The 26,825-nt window shown below is 43.6% G+C and overlaps 2 non-coding genes across 2 annotated transcripts; one reads left to right on the top strand and one right to left on the bottom strand.

The window, feature by feature from the left end:
- Nucleotides 1-19,588: 19,588 nt before the first annotated feature.
- Trnai-aau (transfer RNA isoleucine (anticodon AAU)) lies at nt 19,589-19,662 on the bottom strand. Its single transcript has one exon. It is a non-coding gene; the product is annotated as a tRNA-Ile (tRNA).
- Nucleotides 19,663-26,529: 6,867 nt separating this feature from the next.
- Trnak-cuu (transfer RNA lysine (anticodon CUU)) lies at nt 26,530-26,602 on the top strand. The gene has a single exon. It is a non-coding gene; the product is annotated as a tRNA-Lys (tRNA).
- Nucleotides 26,603-26,825: the final 223 nt, after the last annotated feature.

The following is a 26,825-nucleotide window of genomic DNA, read 5'->3' as shown; positions in this document are numbered from 1 at the left end:
TTTACAATATGTTAATAAATAACTTAGATTAAGTTTAAACGTTGTATGTTCCTGAAAAACCCAAAAAAATGAAAGCTTTTGTGCAAAATCTACTTCTATAGTCATTCATTGCACTGTGAGCTAGATATAGCCTACAATAAACAGTTACTTGATGTGGAGATAAATATTAATAACAAGATAGTATCCTAAATCACGTAAGACAACACATAAAATACCACATCGTCGTCATCGTCATCATCATCGTCATCTCAAATCCTCTCTCTCTCTCTCTCTCTCTCTCTCTCTCTCTCTCTCTCTCTCTCTCTCTCTCTCCATTTCACCTCTCCTCCCCACTTTTGTCCGTCTCATTGTCACCTTATCACCTTCCTCTCTCTCTCTCTCCCTACTTTCTATTCAGGACCTTTACTTTACCGTGCTGTCCCCATCCGGCCTCTCCGCTTCCACTCCCTTACGTGTGCTCTCCATTTTGCTCTTTAGCCGCCACAGTACTCTTTTATTTTACGACATATTGAATAAATACACAGTAAAATAATTAAAATCACATAATACGGGTATGACAACTACCGATGAAGAGAACATTATTAGATCACGTGGAAACGAAAATTAGAATTTACTTGGCAGTACTGCATACAAAGAGAAGAGTTCAGCAACGAGTCTGCAAACCAACACTAGTGGTGCTGTCTTGTGTAATATGTCACTTCAGAGAACGTGTCCTGCTGCAAACCAACGTGAGATTAGGCCAAAGACATCAGTGACACACAAAGAACTACCCCAAAAAGGTGCAAGCAGGCGATACTTCGTGAGGCATGCGACTATCGGATATAAAATGTCGTAAGTTGAAATCATACCTCAGTACCTTTTTTGACGAAGTGTTTCCAGAGTTAGACACGTAACAAAAAATTGCAAACCAGTGACAAAATTTTATATCGAGAAAGCGACGAATGAGTATTTTTGGAAAACGCGTCTTACATTTCATAGGTTTGGTGGGCTGCCCGCCTGCGAATACGTGTGCTGCTGCCCATTGTTCGTCACAGGTGGTACAGGTTTTCCCGGCCACCGAGCCTCCGCTGGCGGCCAACGGAACGAGCCTGTCTCGCGCCCGCCGCTGGGGTGGACGCCGCCCGAACCGCAGCTGTCACCGCCGCCTTGGCGAGTACAAACTTCGATTTTATTCTTTATTTCTGTCTTTGGCAATTAAGTTTTGGAAAGCCATGGCTGCTGTAAATCGTAGTGAGACTGTGCAGTGTGCGTTAATTTAATCTTTGAGAGACCTAATGCCTTTGAAAATATGGATTGGGTAAAAATTCGAGCGGAAAACATTACTGGACTGCAGCTGGACTTCATAGTGACCTCATTGTTCATAAAAACTGATAACACTCTGGAAATAGAGAGGATTCTTGGGACAAACAATGACATATGGAAATTTCGCCATATATGGCGTTAGAAACATAAAGATATACAACCTACCCTTCGAAGCGCCAGACGAGGAGGTTGTGAAAACTCTCAGGATATACGGATATGTAATTGGGATAAAATTGTTCAAATGGCTCTGAGCCCTATGGGACTGAACATCGGAAGTCATCAGTCCCCTAGAACTTTGATCTACTTAAACCTAACTAACCTAAGGACATCACATACATCCATGCCCGAGGCAGGATTCGAACCTGTGACCGAAGCAGTCGTGCGGTTCCGGACTGAAGCGCCTAGAACCGCTCGGCCACCAAGGCCGGCGTAATTTTGATAGCCAGCGAAAAATGGTAAAGTGCGTATAGGATCCAAGTAGACTCTGGAGTGCGGTCCGCGAAAATAGACCTGCGAAAAAAACATTTCCGTCCTTCGTCACGGTATGTGGACAGTCTTCGTGGTATACAGCGGACAGCCGCAGACATGCTCCATCTGCCACGCTGTGGACCACACGCGAAACAACTGCCCACATAGGCGACCAGCGCAGCTGCCAAGAGTAGATACATATGCAGGGGCAATAACATATGTAAAGTTTAAAACGCCACGTACCTTGCTAGCCCGCCGCCGGAGGAGGAGGAGGAGGCAACAGAGAGCGAGGCCGTCGCGGGGCCAACAGCGGTCGCAGCCCCGTTCTCGCCCGGGAACAAACACCTGCTCCGTCCAGCCTCAACAAAAGCCATATTAGCGAGGGGCTCTCTGAGGAGGCCGAGGTGCCGCAGTAACCGACCCATGCCCAAATCCAACGCCCTGCAGTGAAACAGACCACAACCGAGACACCAGCAACAGTAATCGCAAAGAAAAACACTACTCCGGAGATGCCACGAGAGCAGATCATCAAAGAGAAGGCAAACCACCTGAAAAAGATAATGAAACTCAGTAAGGAAGACGACGCTAGGACGAAAGGTACGACGAGACAAAGCGGAGTGACTTCTAAACAAAACACCCAGAGCACGGGGAAGAACATGGCACCAAACGGAAACGATGAAACGAATACATTGAGACACATCAGAAGGAGAGAAAGAAAGAGAAGCAACTCCTCGAGCCCACAGGAGGAAGGCGAAAGCGGCAAGTCCAACCGGCCTGAGAGGTCCCCTCATGACATGGACACCGACTCCAACTCAGAATGAGTACAATTGGTCACAGGAGTTGCTACAATAAATGTAAATAAGATTTCCTCACCAGTGAAACTCAGCTTGCTAGCTGACCTCCTGCGCCACAATGTGATAGACAAAGCCCTGGTGCATCAAGTCATCTCAATAAACATAGAGGACATAGCCGGATACAATGTTATAACAAACATCGACCCTGAGGTAAAATGCGGCACAGCTACCCTCATTAGAGGCACTATTGAATTTGGCGTGGTACGTTGACTTCCTAACGACCGTGGCATTACAACAAAAATTTAAAATACTCTGTTTGTAAACATATACGCTCCCTCATGTACGTAAAGTAAACCAGCGAGAGCTCGCTTTATTACGCAAGAAATCTGCTGCCAACTCAGAGAAAACGACGAGAAATTAGTTATTGGAGGTAACTTCAACTGCGTTGTGGGGCAGGAGGACCAGATACCAACTTCAAATGTCTCAACGGAATTGCAGTATGTTATAAGAAAAATGTGGCTCAGGCATATGTGGAGACAAAAACACCCATACATAACTGACTTCATATTTTTTCACAACGAATGTAGACTGGACAGAATAAATTTCTCTCGCTCCATAGTAGCAGCAACACGAACACTCCATCTTCAGGCCTTAAGTGGCACATCGGGACCATCTGACCGCCGTGTCGTTCTCAACTGAGGATGTAGATAGGAGGGGCGTGTGGCGAGCACACCGCTCTCCCGGTCGTTATGATGGTTTTCTGTGACCGAAGCCGCTACTATTCGGTCGTTTAGCTCCTCAGTTGGCATCAGGAGGCTGAGTACACCCCGAACAATGGCAACAGCTCATGGCGCCCATGATGGTCATCCATCCAAGTGCCAGCTACGCTTGACAGCGCTTAACTTCGGTGATACGGTGTACCTACTGTGGCAAGGCCGTTGGCAGTACCAGCAATACGTAGTGAGAAAATTCAGCCAATGGTTTTCTCCGACTGCACTTGCCCGATATGCTAAATAAGCTTGCCAAAACAGAAGAAAGAAAGTGAAAAAGTAGAGTGGAAAATGGATACCAAAGATCTGAAAGACAGCATACTTCGCAAAGAAATTACAGAAATATGGGCAGATTGCCTGAAGATCAGAAACACTGCAGAAACAAAGATCGATTGGTGGACGTCGAAAGCTAAACCAATGATCAGGAAAACTACACTCCTGGAAATTGAAATAAGAACACCGTGAATTCATTGACCCAGGAAGGGGAAACTTTATTGACACATTCGGGGGTCAGATATATCACATGATCACACTGACAGAACCACAGGCACATAGACACAGGCAACAGAGCATGCACAATGTCGGCACTAGTACAGTGTATATCCACCTTTCGCAGCAATGCAGGCTGCTATTCTCCCATGGAGACGATCGTAGAGATGCTGGATGTAGTCCTGTGGAACGGCACGCCATGCCATTTCCACCTGGCGCCTCAGTTGGACCAGCGTTCGTGCTGGACGTGCAGACCGCGTGAGACGACGCTTCATCCAGTCCCAAACATGCTCAATGGGGGACAGATCCGGAGATCTTGCTGGCCAGGGTAGTTGACTTACACCTTCTAGAGCACGTTGGGTGGCACGGGATACATGCGGACGTGCATTGTCCTGTTGGAACAGCAAGTTCCCTTGCCGGTCTAGGAATGGTAGAACGATGGGTTCGATGACGGTTTGGATGTACCGTGCACTATTCAGTGTCCCCTCGACGATCACCAGAGGTGTACGGCCAGTGTAGGAGATCGCTCCCCACACCATGATGCCGGGTGTTGGCCCTGTGTGCCTCGGTCGTATGCAGTCCTGATTGTGGCGCTAACCTGCACGGCGCCAAACACGCATACGACCATCATTGGCACCAAGGCAGAAGCGACTCTCATCGCTGAAGACGGTACGTCTCCATTCGTCCCTCCATTCACGCCTGTCGCGACACCACTGGCGGCGGGCTGCACGATGTTGGGGCGTGAGCGGAAGACGGCCTAACGGTGTGCGGGACCGTAGCCCAGCTTCATGGAGACGGTTGCGAATGGTCCTCGCCGATACCCCAGGAGCAACAGTGTCCCTAATTTGCTGGGAAGTGGCGGTGCGGTCCCCTACGGCATTGCGTAGGATCCTACGGTCTTGGCGTGCATCCGTGCGTCGCTGCGGTCCGGTCCCAGGTCAACGGGCACGTGCACCTTCCGCCGACCACTGGCGACAACATCGATGTGCTGTGGAGACCTCACGCCCCACGTGTTGAGCAATTCGGCGGTACGTCCATCCGGCCTCCCGCATGCCCACTATACGCCCTCGCTCAAAGTCCGTCAACTGCACATACGGTTCACGTCTACGCTGTCGCGGCATGCTACCAGTGTTAAAGACTGCGATGGAGCTCCGTATGCCACGGCAAACTGGCTGACACTGACGGCGGCGGTGCACAAATGCTGTGCAGCTAGCGCCATTCGACGGCCAACACCACGGTTCCTGATGTGTCCGCTGTGCCGTGCGTGTGATCATTGCTTGTACAGCCCTCTCGCAGTGTCCAGAGCAAGTATGGTGGGTCTGACACACCGGTGTCAATGTGTTCTTTTTTCCATTTCCTGGAGTGTATAATAAAATATGATACATACAAGACCTTTTGCAGGAAATGCACTGCGGATTTGTACAGGCAGTCCGTCTTCATCCACGCCCAAAGTGCAAGTTGTATTTTGCACTTCGAAAATTTCTCGTCGCCAGAGAAGGTACTCGGTTGCCTGTTCTATGGCGCGTGCTACTTCTTTTGGTGGACTGCAAATTCGAGCGACAAACCATACTTTCTATAATAGCTGTTCGTCTATCATCTTGGCTTTCAGATACAGATCCAGTTCTCTGCTGGCGTTTGTCCTCGCTAGCCCTTTTATGGTGTGCAGTACCGATCTCCAATTTTGCGTGGCTATTTTTAGCGGACTTGCATACAATTGGAACTGTAGACGTGTGTGTCTACCACTTTGTACCAGTTGCTTCTTTCAGTCAGTTTTTTGCTTCCGATATGTAGGAGAATTGTCTTTTGTGGATTTATTTTCGCTCCTGCCACTTGCTCGAATCTTCGTAGGGTATTTTTTATTTTGCCGAGGTCTTCTTTATCGCTGACGAAGAAACCTACCTCGTCCGCATTGGCCTTGCATTTTACCGTCACTGCGTGGAGAGTGAGTCCTCTGATTTCGTTTTGGTCTTGCCTCAACATCGGGTCCAGCGCTATTGCCATCAGAGACGTAGACAGTGGGCATCCTTGTCTTACGACCTCCAACTTAAAAGCGCGGCGCTACTGATACATCGCACGAGTGTTATTGCAGAGAACTACCCACACGGTATCACAGCTCGCATGGTAAATGCGCACAGGTCAGGATCTCAAGAAGCGCCAGTTTAAGTCGGAAATATCCCGCTCAAGCTAAAATACAAAAGGACTTTTACTTACAGGGAGACTATGTACTAGAAACGGCCCTCGATAGTTGCAGAAGGACAACAAACAAGTTATACATAAGACTTCGAGGGGAAGCACATAGAAACAGAATAGAGGCCAAAAAGCCAGACATAAATTGGAAACAAGTGTGGGAAAACTTGAATGAAAGCGCACTTAACACGAAAATAAAATCCACCTGGTACAAAGTTACAAACGAGACAATACCGACCAATGGCAGACAAGCTCCAATAAAGTTAAGGCCATTGTAGAAATGCCACACCTGCGACAAAGGGACACACTAGAGCATCGTTTCCAATGCGGCAACGCAGTAACATTATGGGATACTTGTAAAGAAATAATAGCGCTAGTAAACTGAACAGTACCAGCAAACATAACACGCGAGCTGCTAACCGCACCAGACATAAGACTATTTCCGAGATGAAAGAAGACAACTTCATGGATCCTGGGCCAAACAGCCCACTCAAACACAAAGTTGAATACCTCATACACCTATGGGAAGAAAAGAGAAAAGCCATGGTGTCCAAAAGCTACCGAACAGAATTGATGAATTTTCTACGGATAGTCATGGAGGCGGCCTTAAAAAAGCCATCCCGCCCGCGTGAGGACGTCGCCCGCCCGCTGCAGACGGAGACACAGCTGAGTGAGGCCAGCGGCGAGCTGCAGACCGCAGCTGCCGACACCGCCCCCCAGCCATGCCCCCTCAACCGCTCTCCGTTCGCATCTCAACAGTGCCCTAGTGAAGTGCGCAAAAATAATAAATGTGCTCCAGTGATCGTGCAAACAAAAGTGATACAGACTGATTTCTGCCCACATAAGTGCTAATCTCAAATCTGTGCCACTTCCCCCATTAATCCCATTAAAGTTGGTTCGACGAAACTCGAAATCGTACCGAACCCAACTATTCCTGTAGTCCGTCGTATTTAATTTCATCCCTTCTTGTGCACATTAGTGCTCTCGTATTTAAATTCCTTCTTTTTCTGCTTTCCTTTGTCGCATTAATATGTGTTGTGTTTCTTCGCTCCAAGACTCAAGTAACCTTTGCTAAAGCTAATACCCTTTTTGTGTAATAATTTGTACTGTATTTGCCACTATTGTTACCGTTTTCACCTCTACGCCGCAAAACTAACGAAATTGACATTGACTGTAGCGAACTGCGTACCTAAGACAGAATACAAGCAAATAACTCTGAAGAACACTGCGATGAATTCTTGACATGAAACAAAGCAACAAAAGGAAAATGTAAAAGGAAAATTTAATGTAAAAATTGAAACAACAGACGAAATTCATACATTTTGTATCTCATTGTTATCTTTGTACATCGTTACATGACATAAAGCTTTATGATATTGTTAAAAAAAAAAAAAAAAAGAAAGAAAAAGGTCTGGCACACAGTTTTAATCTGCCAGGAAGATTCACTAATTTCCTTTGTTTGACCTATGTTTATCTTAAGGGCAGCAATCTTTTCTTCTTTTTGTGGTGAGTATAATTTACTGAGTTTAATTAGCTTTTGAGGTAATGACACTGTGTGTCCTCCAGATGTTCTTCGAACTCCCATTGGATTCCTCATCTCCTGCTTGCTGCGTCCCTCTCATAAGTGTCCGGGACGAAAGAAAATATGTTGATGCCAAAGCACCAAAGTACATCTGTACCGGACTCCATTTATTACCTCTATTGTGTCAGTGAAATTTCCTTGTGGAGTGCACAACATTTCTTGCAGTCATACATATCGTTGATGATTTTGAGAATTTTCTGTTGTAGATACACTGATGAGTCAAAGAAATTGGTACTCCTGTCTAATATCGTGCAGGACCCCCGCGAAGGTGCAGCAGTGCCGTAACTGTATGTGGCATGGACTTGCCTAATGTCTATGGTTGTGCTGGAATCAATTGACGCCATAAATCCTGCAGGGTTGTCCATAAGTCCGTAAAAGTTTGAGGGGAGGAGATGTCTCCTTACCAGCACATTGCAAAGCATCCCAGATGCGCTCAATAATGTTCATGTCTGGGGAGTTTGGTGGCCAGCGGAAGTGTTTTAAACTCAGAAGGGTGTTCCTGGAGCCACTCTGTAGCAATTCTGGACGTGTGGGGTGTCGCGTTGTATTGCTGGAATTCCCATGTCCGTCGGAATGCACAATGGACATGAATGGATGCAGGTGATCAGATAGATTACGTACGTGTCACCTGTCAAGATTCGTATCTAGAAGTATCAGGGGTTCTATATCACTCAATCTGCACGCGCCCTGCACCATTACAGAGCCTCCACCAGCTTGAACCGTCCCCTGCTGACATGCAGAGTCCAGGGGTTCATGAGGTTGTCTGCATAACCGTACACGTCCATCCACGCGATACAGTTTGAAACGAGACTCCGGAGATCCATATCGGTGATGTTTCGTTAAATGGTTCGCACACTGACACTTGCCCATCACTGAAATCTGCAGCAATTTGCGGAAGGGTTGCACTTCTGTCTCGTTGAACGATGCTCTTCAGTCGTAGTTGGTCCTCTTCCTTCTTGAGCCACAGCGATGTCGGAGATTTGATGTTTTAGCGAATACCTGATAGTCACAATACACTCGTGCAAACGGCCGTACGGGAATATCCCCACTTCATCGCTGCCTCGGAGATGCTGTGTCCCATGGCTCGTGCGCCGACTACAACACCACGTTCAGAGTCATTTAAATCTTGATAACGCGCCATTGTAGCAGTAATAACAGATCTAACAACTGTCCCAGACAATTGTTGTCTTATATAGGCGTTGCCGACCTCAGCGCCGTATCTGCCTATTTACATATCTCTGTATTTGAATACTCGTGCCTGTACCATTTTCTTTGGCGCTTCAGTGTATTGTTTCCGTAACACCTCCCACAGCGCTCGACATTTCACGGAAATGTAGACCTTTTCAAAACAAATGAATGCCTGGTATATAGGTGCCTGCTATTCTTTACTTTGCTCGAACACGATCATAAGAGTATTACCACGAACAGCACAACTACATTTTCCTCAATACCGCGCTGTTGTTTACGCAGTAGATTTACAATTGAATCGTTAATCCTGTTTGATTCTATCTGTTAAGAACCTTATTGGGCACCGACAACGATTTAATAACATCTCAGTTGTTTTAATCCGACCGATTTTTTCTTTTTTGGGAGCTTTATAGCCAACCCATTTTTTCATTCATCTGAGGAGTTCTGCTTGAGCCATACTTGTTTCATCAAGGGAGGAGGAGGATATTAACAGTGATTTCGAAATTAGCTTTTAAGTGCTCCTATACTATCATGTCTAGGCCTGGAGCGTTTGCCTTCTGTAGGGTTCTCAAAGCTAACCTAATTTCGTCCATTGTGGGATACTGCACATTTATATCCTGGGCCGCATCGACTTCCTCTTGAGTATCTCTCACTTGTTGTTAGAAGCAACGATTCAACAACTCCTTGAAATGCTCCTGCAATATTTGTAGCTTTGCCTGTTGGATCATAATGATCAGCCTGTCCTTGCTCTTAACTGGTGCTTCGATACTGAAATTTATCGTTGACAAACCGGTGGTGATGATGTACAGCTCCTTTATGTCATACTGTCTTGTTACGTCTTTGGCTAACTGTGCCTGTTCATCCATCCATTACCTTTTATCTCTCCTTGTCCGCGCTTTCATTCTTTCGTTTGCGATAATGTATCCTTAGGGCGCTTCGATATTCTTCGCTCTTGTTTTAAAAAGATTTAATTTTGTATCTGCTGTTTCTTGTGATTAATTTCATTCTACGTGTCATTGGAGTTCCATCATTTCCTCTGATGTGCCTTAAATCCTAAGATGTTCTCGTCAACATCTGGATAACTATCTCCAAGCTTTTACAAACGTGCTTCGATTCGTTCTTGCATAAAGTTTTCTTCAGAGAGGATCTGAAATCTGTTTTTTAGTTCAAGGGCAAACCACTCTTCCATCTCTTCGTCTTTTAACGTTCCCAAAACTATTTATGCTACTGTTGTTTAACATTACACGATATTCTGCCTGAACTTCACCAAAACTAGGTGGTAGTCACTTCCTACGTCCGCTCTTCCCTTGTTTCTCACATTTACCAGAGAGTGTTGAAACTTACAGCTTGCGACTATGTGGTCTTTTTGAGTGATAGTAGCCTGATCTGGCGAGTCCCACGTTATCTTACGGCAGTTACTGTATGGAAACAGTGTACCTTTAGCACACATAACTAACTGCAGATCACCATTTACATTTCCGCTCCCGAAACTGTGGACACCCACAATGTGTTAAAGACCTTCATTATCTGAATGAACTTTACTGCTGAAGTCACCCATTACATTTTTTATATCTCTGGGATTAATTTGCCTGAAGACTGCACTGACGTCTGTGTAAAATAAACATTGTAGCTCCCATTCAACCACTTCAGTAGGTACATAGCACTGAATTGCAGTGATATATTGCACATTCGTTTTAAAGCGTGCAGTTATGGTCATTTCGGAACCTCCTTTTCACTCCCATAAGCTCCTTTTGAAGTTTTTAGATAATAAGAGCGCTACACCATTCTTCTGTATTGCACCTTTACCTATCTCTCCTGCATACAGCAGCACTCCACCATTTTGTGTTTGATCTTCCCCAGATTCTCTTCATCTTTTTACATAATCCCAATGTATCCAGTCAGTAGTCCTATATCTCTCTTTCGATTTAATTTTCTCGCCTCTCTCAATGCTCTTACTTTCCCAAATTCAACGTGGTTTTTCCTTTGCAGGCTACACATCACATCTTTTAGCTCTAACCGGTTGTTTTAGCTTCTGTGATAAGAATTTTTTGTGCGGGTTATCGGTCCACAGGTCCTGATTGTCCTTGTAGGGCTGCTACTCCATGGTCTAGACACCTAAGATTTTAATGTAGAGCGTTAGCCGTCAGCTACAGAACACGATAACTGTCCCTCCGCAGTAAGGAGTAGTTATGTGCATCACTGTTGTCCCAGTTGCCAAGGATGTCCCATCGCTATGTGAAGTGACAGTGCCTCCTGCCAAAGTCACAGAGGAAAAAGGAAAGAATAACAAGAGAGGATGTTGTGAAACACTTTGGATTTTCTGTGGTGCACTGCATGGCACGGGAGACCATGCCTGTAGTTACATTACCGCTGGTACAGCGCTCCACAACATGGGTACACACAGACCCGCTCGTTCACACAGACAGTGTTTCGCCGAGGCGGTGTCTGCTGAGGGAGGTTCAGATACTAAGGCAAGAAATTTTCGGTAAATTTGTGTACACACGGTTATGGGGCTGCACATAACTGCGAAAGCTGCAATCTGAATATCTTTACAACAAGGAGCAAAATTATGTCGTACAAAGAAAATGGTCAAGTTTGTACTAAGTCATTAACGACCTAACAGCCGTAATTGTAATATGGCAATTCGTTTGGGCTCGTCTTTCTTTCACTCTTACTATTCAGTCATAAGAGTATTTGTATCTAGTTCTGAAGACACTGTGATCGATAAAATGTTTATTTAGGATTGTTGACAGTGGTTTCATGCTAAGTTCATTAGTAGCGTACTGCGTGGAGCAGTTAGAGGTGACAGGGACTGTGTTTATGTTTTGCTGGACATTTACAGCTGTGGGTACGAGAAGGAAAGCTCGCGGTGTGTAGATGTCGAAAAAGGCCTCTTGATTGCTGTTGTGGAACAAGGAGGGATTCGGGCGCAGGTATATCTGAAGGGCCTAGGAGCCCTAGCTACTACTTTCACGCAGTGGAAGTGACTTTGGCGAACAATGGCCGAGCAGCGGGGCTACCCTAGCATCAGTGATAGAGGAGCCCCTAGTGCATTGTCTCAAAGGGTATTGCCCCATTTTCTACAAGTACTTTAGCCGAATCGCGAAAGCTTTGCGCCTTTGATAATTGTTCCTGGCCAGGGAGAGATGACTCTTCTGAATATCCAGCTATCCACCTTATGTTTCCTGTCAACCTTCCTGCCAAGACCCATATCTCCTAGAGTCGTGAAAAGCATTTGGCCACGGTGACTGAAATCGGACCAGCATGATAGGACGTTTGCCACGGTGTCGAGGGGACAGCTCTCGCGTTTGTCACCCAGGTACCCACATCAGGTTACTTGCCACTTGCGCCGGCCGGGGTGACTGAGCGGTTGTAGACGTTACAGTCTGGAACCTTGCGGCCACCACGGTCGCAGGTTCGAATCCTGCCTCGGGCATGGATGTGTGTGATGTCCTTAGGTTAGTTAGGTTTAAGTAGTTCTAAGTTCTAGGAGGCTGATGACCTCAGACGTTAAGTCCCATAGTGTTGATAGCCATTTTAACAATTTTTTCCCACTTGCACGGAGAAACAGTTTCTTGATCGGAACGCCGACTAAGACATCAGAGAATGTGCCGGCGAGCGCCTATTCCTGGATTGGAGAAGTAGAATTTGCCGGTCATGGAGAGAGACAGTACGGAGATCGGAGAATTTTGCGATTGGAGATAGGAAGTGTTGACGAATTATTATCGGTCGTTTTAGCTCTTTGAGGGTGCTCAATGGGGATATTTTTTGGAAAATCGTAGGGAATACATAGAGAGGACATCCGATCGGTGGCCACTGTATGAGGATGTTTCAGGCCTAGGCCGCAGAGGGGGTTGGCTCGAATTGTTGGCCAAGGGCCACGACAGGCATTAGAGCAAGGATTGGGGAACTGGACGCAGAGGAGACGGAGCTTCACTGTTTGAGGCGACACAGAGCAGTGCTGTTCACCGAACTGCTGACTGCGACTGGTGTTCAGTGACCATTCCGCATCTCTGCCCCAGTAGAAATTTGTAAGGAGAATTTTCACCGTCCACTTATCTTCTCTTGCTACTACAGCTTTTAATCTTCAACGATAGTCGATAGACCAAGTTCTTAACTACGTAGATGAGTTCGTGTGGCTTCCGGCCTTATGCAAGCTTTCTTCCAGTTGATATCGCTAGCGAGGCTTGTATAACACATGCACAACCGAATATCTCATCAATGTTTCAATCTTTTTAAATTAAATAATTTCATTTTGTGTACTTGCGATGATATTGTGGAGGGCTGTATCTTGTTATTCGTCGACAGTGTGGTACGTTTTTCGGATACCTAGTGAGACGGCATGTACCTGTTAACATGCAACTGCTATCTGCTTGACGTCATGTAATAAAGCAACTTGTGTTTCACACTAGTGGTCCTGAACTCCTGTTGGTTTCTGGAGATTGATTCCTTTTCCTTTCCAAATGGTATAATTTTACAGTTTTAAATCCTCTGTTCGATCGTGCAAGAGATTGACATTAGTGATATGAATGTGGCGATCTGAAGAAGACTGATGAAAGAAATATCTTGCAACTAACAGAATCTTCAGTAAATGTCAGTACGAATATCTCAAGCCTTGAACGAATTATTCACTCTGCAGCGGGAGTCTACGCTGATTTGAAACTTCCACGTAGATTAAAACTGTGTGCCGTACCGGGACTCTAATCCGAGACCTTTGCATTTCGCCGGCAGGTGCTCTAGCACCTGTGCTACCCAAACGTGACTCAGGACTGGCCTTCACAGTTGCAGATACATGGCAAAGGTTTGAGTCCTGGTCCGGCGGAAAGTTTTAACATGGCAGGAATTTAATCATCCCACTCACAAGACTTAATAGGGTACAATTTACCATAAGAAAAATTTAAGTATGTCTTACAAGGAAGCGCCATCAACTTGACATCGCATTTTATGAAGATAAACACACATTCTCGACAGCCCCAGCAAACGATCCCGCGCGAAAATTTAGGCCTTAATTGTGATAATGGAATTTTTTAGTGTAACACCCCACCCGTCACTTATGTGGTTATGGTGTGTATTCACCCCAGGTAATTGACTAACAGATCAACAGAGAGTGCAAAACTGCAGCAATGTCGGACAACGCAAAGAAAGTAATAAGGCCCTGTGACTCCTGATTAAACTGCGGTGGCAGTGTTGACATTAATTGGTTCAGAATTGATCCATTTTAATTAAAAAGAGGTGCACATTGATGTTATATTCAGCTATTGAACACAGATGCAAGTGTTGAACATAAAATTAATTAAGAAAGTGACTTGGGATTTCAACTACTTATTGAAAACAGATTCAGTCGATTAGCACAGAGTTATTTTAACTCACGACCTTCAGTCATCATATTACATGACTCTCCTAACAGGCAGTGTTAATAAATTGCGTTTGCGTGGAGTAAAGCGCGATAAATCAAAAGTAATTCATATCGACTGACCCAGGCGTAATGCGAAGCGTGAGAAGAATTCCACAATACACGGCCCATGAAACCCTCGTGGAAACTTTGCCGACGTGATCCAGCAAATTAATCAATGGCCGTAGCGGGCGCAATATCACCGAATACAGCGTGGCCGAGCGGTGTCGTTATGGTGACGTCGGCCGACCTCGTGGTGCTGCAAGGCTGCGCTCGTCTTCTCACTCCTAGCTATCTTGCTCAGTATATAGCTGAACCAAAACTTCCTATCTCCAAGCTCAATCATTCCATTTCATAGTCCTAAACTGCAGAGATGCTCACTCTTTCTCAGGCAAGCTGAGTAAAGAACGCCATGTCCACACTCTAGGCAAGCTGGGAACGGAAGACGTCTACTGAGACTTCTGCCAGTGCGCTCTTCGCCTCGGTTCCCCCTCCAGCGAAATCACTTATGCTAATTGCAGCGCAAATCGCGTTAACTATGCGTCGCTTCCCAGCGCCTACCAATGCCTGCTCTGGGAAGTGAACAAATTCCCACAAAATTTCCCTTCCTCTCAACTTCTTCTATGTAGCTCCCCCCAGGCCACCCATCAAGGTTAGCGTCTGCACAAACACCAAGTTTTCCGGAATTCTGACTCCCAGGAGAGTACTTCAAATTCTTTGGTCCTACATTCCCATCGGAGGCCGGCGTATATCATTCTGCCACTCTTCACCTGATTTACTTCAGACTGTGCCGACCGTGAATTCAGCGTCAAGTTGCTATAGTCAGAAACACACATATTTTGACCTCTGTTGACTGCTCCACCATAGCTTTGCGCGGCTTTCTCGCATGTTTCCCTGAAAACGGGACGACGGACATTTATCAACAGGTGTACAAGTGCTCCGTCTGCTTCCCGGTACATCAGCATGGGGTGGGGGTCAACCACCCGTGCTGTCACTCATCTTAAGGCAGCTGGAGGCCATGCCACGTTGACGCTTTCTCAGAGCTTGAGCCGCCCTAAGCTGCCTATTCTCGCTTCCCTGTGCCTTCCCCAGCTGGCCACGGTCAACTCTAATTCCTTCCCTGGGGTAAACTAGCGGCCAGTAAATCGACTCGTTTCCACAAAGTTTTCATGTCGTGTGAATTACTGTAAAATCATCACCCGACATTAATTATTCCACTACGTCCATACTATATCCTCTACAAGATGCATTGTGCCTTGTCAGTCATTTTGTTCAGCCCTACTGTTCGCTCAATGTGAGTTAGGTGATCTTTAATGACTTCATGTAAGAGCCATAGTTCTTGCCATCTTACGTTAGGAACTTAAAATCTCACACTTACCACCAAAACAGATGCGTTGTAGATTTACAGTTGTATATCTAGCTTATACAGTAAGTAAATTATAGCATCAGAATGAGTATCTAACAATTTAGTGTCTAACAATTTAGGTAACCTCTGAGAAGCATCAAGTGGAGATTTTAGAGTGCCATAGGACAAGAACTTGAATTCTATAAGGTAATAGCAGTGCTAAAGTTGCTTCGTGGATGTGGAAATTGGGTATTACGAAAGCAAACGACTAAAAGGGTAAACAGCTTACTTATGATATTACTTAGAAGAGCAGCAGGTGCACATTATTGGGAAGAAACAAAAATGAAAATATTGTTGTTGTTGTTGTCTTCAGTCCTGAGACTGGTTTGATGCAGCTCTCCATGCTACTCTATCCTGAGCAAGCTTCTTCATCTCCCAGTATCTACTGCAACGTACATCCTTCTGAATCTGCTTAGTGTATTCATCTCTTGGTCTCCCTCTACGATTTTTACCTTCCACGCTGCCCTCCAATGCTAAATTTCTGATTCCTTGATGCTTCAAAACATGTCCTACCAACCGATCTCTTCTTCTAGTCAAGTTGTGCCACAAACTTCTCTCCTCCCCAATCCTATTCAATACCTCCTCATTAGTTACGTGGTCTATCCACCTTATCTTCAGTATTCTTCTGTAGCACCACATTTCGAAAGCTTCTATTCTCTTCTTGTCCAAACCAGTTATCGTCCATGTTTCACTTCCATACATGGCTACACTCCAAACAAATACTTTCAGAAACGACTTCCTGATACATTAATCTATATTCGATGTTAACAAATTTCTCTTCTTCAGAAACGCTTTCCTTGCCATTGCCAGTCTACATTTTATATCCTCTCTACTTCGACTATCATCAGTTATTTTACTTCCTAAATAGCAAAACTCCTTTACTACTTTAAGTGTCTCATTTCCTAATCTAATTCTCTCAGCATCACCCGATTTAATTTGACTACATTCCATTATCCTCGTTTTGCTTTTGTTGATGTTCATCTTATATCCTCCTTTCAAGACGCTGTCCATTCCGTTCAACTGCTCTTCCAGGTCCTTTGCTGTCTCTGACAGAATTACAATGTCATCGGCGAACCTCAAAGTTTTTACTTCTTCTCCATGAATTTTAATATCTACACCGAATTTTTCTTTTGTTTCCTTTACTGCTTGCTCAATATACAGATTGAATAACATCGGGGAGAGGCTACAACCCTATCTCACTCCTTTCCCAACCACTGCTTCCTTTTCATGCCCCTCGACCTTTATGACTGCCATCTGGTTTCTGTACAAATTATAAATAGCCTTTCGCTCCCTGTATTTTACCCCTGCCACCTTTAGAATTTGAAAGAGAGTATTCCAGTCAACATTGTCAAAAGCTTTCTCTAAGTCTACAAATGCTAGAAACGTAGGTTTGCCTTTTCTTAATCTTTCTTCTAAGATAAGTCGTAAGGTCAGTATTGCCTCACGTGTTCCAACATTTCTACGGAATCCAAACTGATCCTCCCCGAGGTCCGCATCTACCAGTTTTTCCATTCGTCTGTAAAGAATTCGCGTTAGTATTTTGCAACTGTGACTTATTAAACTGATAGTTCGGTAATTTTCACATCTGTCAGCACCTGCTTTCTTTGGGATTGGAATTATTATATTCTTCTTGAAGTCTGAGGGTATTTCGCCTGTCTCATACATCTTGCTCACCAGCTGGTAGAGTTTTGTCATGACTCGCTCTCCCAAGGCCGTCAGTAGTTCTAATGGAATGTTGTCTACTCCGGGGGCCTTGTTTCGACTCAGCTCTTTCAGTACTCTGTCAAACTCTTCACGCAGTATCATATCTCCCATTTCGTCTTCATCTACATCCTCTTCCATTTCCATAATATTGTCCTCAAGTACATCACCCTTGTATAAACCTTCTATATACTCCTTCCACCTTTCTGCCTTCCCTTCTTTGCCTAGAACTGGGTTGCCATCTGAGCTCTTGATATTCATACACATGGTTCTCTTCTCTCCAAAGGTCTCTCTAATTTTCCTGTAGGCAGTATCTATCTTACCCCTGGTGAGATAAGCTTCTACATCCTTACATTTGTCATCTAGCCATCCCTGCTTAGCCATTTTGCACTTCCTGTCGATCTCATTTTTGAGACGTTTGTATTCCTTTTTGCCTGCTTCATTTACTGCATTTTTATATTTTCTCCTTTCATCAATTAAATTGAATATTTCTTCTGTTACCCAATGATTTCTAGCAGCCCTCGTCTTTTTACCTACTTTATCCTCTGCTGCCTTCACTACTTCATCCCTCAGAGCTACCCATTCTTCTTCTACTGTATTTCTTTCCCCTATTCCTGTCAATTGTTCCCTCATGCTCTCCCTGAAATTCTGTACAACCTCTGGTTTAGTCAGTTTATCCAGGTCCCATCTCCTTAAATTCCCAACTTTTTGCAGTTTCTTCAGTTTTAATCTACAGGTCATAACCAATAAGTTGTGGTCAGAGTCCACATCTGCCCCTGGAAATGTCTTACAACTTAAAACCTGGTTCCTAAATCTCTGTCTTACCATTATATAATCTATCTGATACCTTTTAGTATCTCCAGGATTCTTCCATGTATACAACCTTCTTTTATGATTCTTGAACCAAGTGTTAGCTATGATTAAGTTATGCTCTGTGCAAAATTCTACTAGGCGGCTTCCTCTTTCATTACTTAGCCCCAATCCATATTCACCTACTATGTTTCCTTCTCTCCCTTTTCCTACACTCGAATTCCAGTCACCCATGACTATTAAATTTTTGTCTCCCTTCACTATCTGAATAATTTTTTTTATTTCATCATACATTTCTTCAGTTTCTTCGTCATCTGCAGAGCTAGTTGGCATATAAACTTGTACTACTGTAGTAGGCGTAGGCTTCGTATCTATCTTGGCCACAATAATGCGTTCACTATGCTGTTTGTAGTAGCTTATCCGCATTCCTATTTTCCTATTCATTATTAAACCTACTCCTGCATTACCCCTGTTTGATTTTGTGTTTATAACCCTGCAGTCGCCTGACCAGAAGTCTTGTTCCTCCTGCCACCGAACTTCACTAATTCCCACTATATCTAACTTTAACCTATCCATTTCCCTTTTTAAATTTTCTAACCTACCTGCCCGATTAAGGGATCTGACATTCCACGCTCCGATCTGTAGAATGCCAGTTTTCTTTCTCCTGATAACGACAGCCTCTTGAGTAGTCCCCGCCCGGAGATCCGAATGGGGGGACTATTTTACCTCCAGAATATTTTACCCAAGAGGACGCAATCATCATTTAATCATACAGTAAAGCTGCATGTCCTCGGGAAAAATTACGGCTGTAGTTTCCCCTTGATTTCAGCCGTTCGCAGTACCAGCACAGCAAGGCCGTTTTGGTTAATGTTGCAAGGCCAGATCAGTCGATCATCCAGACTGTTGCCCCTGCAACTACTGAAAAGGCTGCTGCCCCTCTTCAGGAACCACACGTTTGTCTGGCCTATCAACAGATAACCCTCCGTTGTGGTTGCACCTACGGTACGGCCATCTGTATCGCTGAGGCACGCAAGCCTCCCCACCAACGGCAAGGTCCATGGTTCATGGGGGAGGGATGAAAATATTAAGCATACCGTATTGACCTTGGGTGGAGAATAATGAAATAGAGAAATAAACAGGCTGAAAAGATACGTGAAGTAACGGACACCCTTATTAAAACACGATTTAAATTAAGATTGCGCAATTCATGTTACACAGAGGAAGCAGCGTTTTTTGTTTTTGGAACGAAATACATAGTACGTAAGTAAGTTTTTATTTCATACTTCGTAACATGAAGTGCCAATTGATAGGACACATTCGTCAATCGTTAGAAACAATGCGTTATGTAATCAACATCTTATAAAAAGGAAGAAAAATTCAAAAGATTGATCGCCGCCAGTTCCTGCACGAAACCAACATGCAGTGTGAGTGAGGAGAAATTTCGAGTTACTGGACCGTTTAAGTTATTGTCGCGTATTTTGTAATAGATTGGTAAAACAGTGGCCCGTGGGGGGATCGAACCCACGACCTTCGCGTTATTAGCACGACGCTCTAACCAACTGAGCTAACGGGCCCCACCTGTTTAGAAAGCTGTACTACGTTTAAACAGAATCTGACCGCTACTTTGTCAGAGATAAAATAACATTTTAAACACAATTGCGAAGCATTGCTGCACCAAAGGTAGGGGAATCCTTTCCTTGATGTGACTGCGGCGAAGACGTGGACACAGTACATCACATAACATCTGACTGTTTCCTCGGTGCATGCCGGACAGTGGAGGCCTTCACAATTTATCTGACTGGATTCCAAACATGGGCTTATGAATGTAAACTCATTATGAACTAGAGAGTGTGTTTATCTATGTTAAAGTGTATATATTTGTTGTAAACAGTTATGTAGTACTTTCACCTCTCTTTATAAGGTCGATAAATAAATAGTGTTAAAAGCTCCAAAAACAGAAGTAACACGTATTTGTTACTGTTTAATTCAGGATGACTTTTCCAAGGCGTTTAATCCAGAATTGCTATTTATCTTCTTCGTCTGTTATCAGTGACGACCGCATAATTTGCTGACGGGAAGACCGTGCAGAAAATATCCACAAATATCTGGGCAACCTCAGCAGCCATGTGTGTAACATCATATCTTCTGCTGCTACCACAGGTTTTAATCTTCAGCGATAGTCGATAGATCAAGTTCTTAACTAAGTAGATGAGTTCGTGTGGTTTCCGGCCTTATGTCAGCTTTCTTCTAGTTGTCTCTTAGCGAGGCTTCTATAATGCATGCAAAACCGAATATATCAGCAAAGTTTCGATCTTTTTAAATGAAATAATTTCATTTTGTGTTCTGGTTAGTTGTTGTGAGAACGACATTGGTCGTCTATCTTATTGCAGAAGTGAAACAGCAGTCAAAGCGGTGGACAGAACTCGGTTCATGCCCGCCAAAATTGCGCAGTCCATATCATCTGCGGTAGAGGAGGTGTTTTCTCGGGTAGAAACTGCATTCTCTTAGGATATTACCTTGTAAAGGCAATAACTAGGTAAAGCTTCGTCAGGATTCACGATCACTGGGCGAAAAATAAAACATGGAAATTGGTCTGCATTGGAAACGAAAGGATATCATGTTTTGTCAGAATAATAAACATGCCCACAAAGGTGTTTTGCCAATGGGGAAAACTATTCCAAGAAATCTAAAACTACCATTTTCCATCTCTAATACTGACAATACCCTTTCGACATATTTCATATTGTTTTATGTAACCCGTACGTATTTAAACGATGTGAATTACTCCAGATGTTCGCCACCAATCTTCTAATCAGATATTATCGGTGTATCTATCCCTGTTATATACATTATCTTCCACTTATACACACTTAAGACTTGCCTTTCGTTACATCAAGTGGAAACCACGTAAAAGCTTGCAGCACTTCCTAACGATCGTATAACAACGATATTTTCCCGTAACATCAGCATCGTCAGTTAACACGTCTGTAGTCATGTTGCTCTTGATAAATGGTTTGTACACACTGAGAACATTAGTGGTCCTGTCATTCTCAGTACAGTATAAAGTACTGGGTTTTATTAGCTAAAATTCTTTGAATCGATTACGTGTATGCGACGACATTATGCATGGCTGTATCTTGTTATTCGTCGACAGTGTGGTATATTTTTCGGAAACCTAATGAGACAGCATGTACCTTTTCACATGTTTGCATGACGTCATGTAATAAAGCAACTTGTGTTTCACACTAGTGGTCCTGAACTCCTGCTGCTTACAGTTTCCAATACTCTGTACGATCGTGCAAGGTATTTTAGCGATATGAATGTGGCGACCTGAAGAAGACTGAAGGAAGAAATATGTTCCAACTAACAGAATCTTCGGTAAATGTCAGTACGAATATCTCTAGCCTTGAACGAATTATTCACTCTGCAGCGGAGTGTGCGCTGATTTGAAATTTCCACGTTGATTAAAACAATGTGCCGGACCTGGATGAACCCGAAGCCTTTCGCCTGCAGGTGCTCTCTAGCACGTGTGCTACCCAAACACGTCTCAGTACCGGTCTTCACAGTTGCACATAAAAGGCAGAGGTCCTGGGTTTGACTCCTGGTCCGACGCACAGTTTTAAGCTACCAGGAATTTAATTTCTAACCCCGCCTAAAAGAGTTAATAGATGACTTGTTTTACAAAAGTCGGTGCAGTGCATCAGAAGAAAAATTTCAGTACGTCTTACCAGGAAACATCACCAACTTGAAATCACGTTTTATGAAGATAGAAGAACACTTTCAAGACAACCCCATCAATCGATCCCGCCCGAAAATTTGTATGCAGTTATGACCTTATGGATGTACAGCTTTTAAACGTTCGCGCTCCCACTACAGCCGCCTTATGTCTGAGCCCGAAGCACTGTACAGGAGAACCCTTCCACTCACGTGATGTCGAAGGCGAGGGCAGAGGAGGTGGGGAAGGTGCCACGTCTGTCCAACGTATATCAAAATCTTATTTGAGAAACGGATGTTGATCTATGCGAAAAGTAAGTGAATAATATGATAACGTAATATGTCTGCCTTACGAACACAGACGTTCAATATTACTCATATTTTAACAATAATCCCACAATACACGCTTCAACATTAAAATGGATACACCTAAGCAACTGAAGAATTTACTGATTTTCGGTTTACAGTTTAACCATTCCCATAACGTTGAACAACCGCGCAGCTGCTGCAGATTTACGTCCGTAAACAGTGTTAGTTGTACAATAAAAAAATGGACAACATCGATGATGATAATTGAGCAGCGCAACGCTATTTCTGTAATGACACATACATTTGTTTTATTTGTTTATACTGTATACGTGAACCACACCATAAAAATCATGACTTCTCATTACGTCACAAACTTGTAGCCGACGTCCTTCATCTTACATAGCCCAAAACATTTGGTTCACTGCAATTATACCTCCGTGGCTCACCGTCGTGACACTGCCCTGTGATGTCACTCTTAGAAACACGTTCTCAGTTTCGACCATTGGGCATATCTATCGACTTTTTTTTTAGTCGGATCCCAAATAATGTCTGGTGTTTTGATTGTGTGGAGACGTAGTTGTTTAATCGGAAATGACAGCTTGAGTGAGTACTTACTGGTGTGCTAATCCATCCCATCGTAAGCTGAAATTTAAAAAAAATCACCTTTCATTCGTAAGTGCAGCCATTAAAGCAATATTTTCCTTTGTACGTATGAATAGTGCTTGGTGCTGTTTACGATTAGTGTTTCCTGTATTTTTCATTGCCTTCCAAATCAGAAACGCCTATACATTCGAGCGTCTTTTTCTTAAAAGTCTCGTCCGCTCACAAGACGTGCGACGTGGCCGCCTTTATAAATACTCTGGCTAGAAGAGCCGGAGATAGCGGTCGTGGTGTGTGTGTGTGTGTGTGTGTGTGTGTGTGTGTGTGTGTGTATGACGCGCGCGCGCCGCTTGTTTCTTTTCTGAAGAACGCTTTGGCCGTATACTTACGTGAGCGACCTTTTCGTCTTGCCTCCGTGGCTGCCGCTCGACGTGTGATTAGCAATCCATCCGCTCCACAGTATAGCTATTCCCGCATGAAGTTTGTCTTAAATAATGAACTACCCTTTAACAGGAAGATAATTACAACGCCAGGAGAAAACAATGACATTCATTACGCCGCATTGGAGTTGTCTGTAGCACAAACAGGGTTTTTTCACACAGCTGCAACCAAAACTTTCCACGAGTTAGCAAATTATATGAAATGCCTGACACAGTGCAAAGTAAAATTTGGAACTAAACTGAAACCGTTTCTCTTTGACAACTCCTCCTGTTATGCGGAAGACTATCTATTATTGTTGTATGTAATTGGTGATGGATAGGAAAATACTGACTGATATCTGTCGTCTAAATAAAAAAGAAAGAAACTTATTGTGATCAGTGTGGAGAAATATTTCCAAAAAAATATTGATGATCATATAAAATTACTCGGTTCACAAAATTAAGATTTGTCGTGCAAATGGTACATGGACCATGCAACTAACTAACCGACTAACCGACTCTTGACATATTACAAAGCATGGTATAGACTTACATACTTTGAAAACCTCAAAATGAAATTCAAAGGTAAAATGAAGCAGATGATCAAAGTAGACGTACATTCCAATCGTGTTTCGTTATTCCTGAAAAAGTGACCGGGCTACTGGCGAGAAATATTCTGGCAAAAGAAATAAATTGGCTATTGTTGGAAAGGCAGGCCTATATGTTACATAGGTCAGCCTAATATTACTAAAAAAATAACGTACATGCATCATAAAGCAAAATGTCCATTGTGCGACGACTAAGCGTTTGAGACGTTTCATTAAATCGCATTTATAGTATTATACAGCTTTCTTACTCCGTAAATTGCTGGTATCGGTCACACATTGAATGACACAACATAGGTAACATTTCAAAGTGAGGAGACATGTAAACTACAGTGAGACTAATGCACTGACAATCTAAAAAAACATTAACTCTATCTTTATGGAGGTTTATTTCTATGCAGTTTATTTGTTTGACATTTAAGTAATAGTTTACTTTGGTAGACACATACAAGGAATAATAGCATGAATTGCTTTCTTCTTTATTGCATACGTTTATGATTCAAATAGTTCAAATGACTCTAAGCACTATGGGACTTAACATCTGTGGTCATGAGTCCCCTAGACTTAAAACTACTTAAACCTAACTGAACTGAGGACATCACACACACGCGTGCCCGAGGCAGGATTCGAACCTGCAACCGTGGCAGCAGCGCGGTTCCGGCCCAAAGCGCCTAGAATTTTTTGCAATCGTGAACATTAAAATGATGTGCATACGAATTGAAAGCTGAAAACAGTAGCGGTAAGTAAACAAGCACTGGTTTCGAAGTCCCAGCTTCATTTTCTATCGATACAAGCACAGTAAAAGTAGAATTACATGGATTACGAAAGCATCCTTTTCAAGTCGTTTCCTTCCCTTGTTGGTTACTCTAAAAATATCAGCAAAGAACAAGTTACATGAACGAGGCCTAATGTGTCGCATTGTTAGAAGAACTACGTATTCAAGAAGAGAAAAACATTCGAAATTGCCTTCCTGACATTATATTATTCATGTAAGCAATGCAATTTTTAGTGTTTAAAACAGCTGTAGCGTGCACACGACAGAAATAATGAAGAAGAAGAAGAAGAAGAAGAAGAAGAAGAAGAAGAAGCAATGGTGAACAGTAGTCTTCTGATGGTCCTAAATGAGATAACGGCATTCTCCGCCCACTCCGGTTTCAAAACAACTTGCAGCCTACGTCTGTAGGGGCGTCTCCCTCCTTTCTTTCCCTCCGTGATAAAAATGTTGAAAGCCGAGAGATATCGGGCCAAACCACATGTTAGAAACCGCCCACGGTGACACAATGAACAAAGCATGGTACCAGCGTCAAAACTGTAATGCGTAAACCTCTTACTGTAATGCACAGTACAGTACTTCGCTCATGGGCATTAAGCGATTGCAGTGGGGCGAGGCGAGTACCAAACAACCGGTTGGCGCGCATGTTTAAAAGCGGAACGCTCAAGTCGTATCTGCGTAAAATTTATATTATGGCCCAGATTTTCACACTCAATCGACTACTTGGGATGATATCTTACAACAGTGCTGGCAGGGGTGGCCGAGTGGGTCTAGGCGCTACAGTCTGGAACCGCGCGACAGCTACGGTCGCAGGTTCGAATCCTGCCTCGGGCATAGATGTGTGTGATGTCCTTAGGTTAGTTGGATTTAAGTAGTTCTAAGATTCAGGGGACTGATGACCACAGCAGTTAAGTCCCATAGTGATCAGAGCCATTTGAACATTACAACAGCGCTTTTTTTCTTCTTAAAATATGACGTTAAGTGGGTGATGTTTTCATTGTTAATAGAGACGATGACATCTGTAAATGCAGTAGATCGATAAGGAATAAAGTGAGTATCAGAGAGGAATCAATTGGTCTCTTTAGAATTTCAGGTCGAAATACTAAGACACCTATGCTTTCAACAAATACTTCAAACTTTTGCTAGGTTTGAAACGGTACAATCGGGTAAGTAGACGATTTCATGTCATTCTCCGTCTTAACTGTACTTCTAAATGGTTCGCTGTCATAACGGAACGGTAGGTTGCTATACGTCTGGAACAATGCACTAGCCGCGCCTCCAGGGTTCATCCCTGGTGTTATGCTGCGACGACTGAAATGATATTAAATCTTATAATTTCCATTGAAGACTGTCTGTCTAGTAACATTAAATATAGTCACATATAAATTTTATGTGTGAAATTGCTGTTATGTAGTGCTGTTATCGAATAAAAGACAATGTCGCTCCGATATCGATTAATTGTGCGTTAACGACATTCTTTCATCATACGTGATACCATAATGCCATCAACATTTGTCCCTGGTTTAAAGTGGTTCTAATGCTTGAGGAATACACATCCAGAAGAAATACTAAAACTCTCTCCTGGCTCGAAATGCTATGCTAGCTTTGATTTATCGGAAAGTATTCCTTAAATAAGCCAAAATATTATTGCTATCAATTTATTGGCATCGCTAGATATGAAATTGTGTGGTTAGTCTTACAGTCGCTGCTGCTCATTCTACTTACTTTATTATTTTTCAGAATCTAGATAATAGGTGTACTGGAAGACCAAGGGCAGCTACGTAATTTCAGTTGTCCGCCGTCGGGAAGGGAAAGCAGTGTGAAAGTCTGATGGACGGAGGAGAGTGCGATAGTGAACGTAAGTTGATTCATTTGAGAAACATTTAACTTGATATTGCGCCCAATAGAACAGACTGGATGTAAAAGAAATAACTCTTATCTATGAGAAGAACGACAGTTGTATGCAGGCGAAGTCTGGTATCTTAAGTATTAATAACTGTAATGTTATCACTGACAAATGTAGCCCGGCTAGCTCAGTCGGTAGAGCATGAGACTCTTAATCTCAGGGTCGTGGGTTCGAGCCCCACGTTGGGCGTAAAATTTTAACTTCGCGAAGAAAAATTTGTCGCAATACCTCTGCTGGAAAGGTATGGGTCGGAATAAAGTCTGCTGAGAAAACCGAAGTCCATTTTCATTTCACGCAATGCTCGTGAGGCAGACTGCCAACTATCGCCCGTTGATCTCTGCTGTGGAGAGGATGACTCACAGCAGAAAGTGAAATGCATTTTGGGAGCTACTATATTTACTGGGAACGCAAA

This window comes from Schistocerca gregaria, chromosome 8, assembly GCF_023897955.1.
Source record: "Schistocerca gregaria isolate iqSchGreg1 chromosome 8, iqSchGreg1.2, whole genome shotgun sequence".
Classification (NCBI taxonomy): domain Eukaryota; kingdom Metazoa; phylum Arthropoda; class Insecta; order Orthoptera; family Acrididae; genus Schistocerca; species Schistocerca gregaria.
The sequence above is the reverse complement of the archived record's forward strand: the minus strand, read 5'-3'. Positions and strand labels throughout refer to the sequence as shown.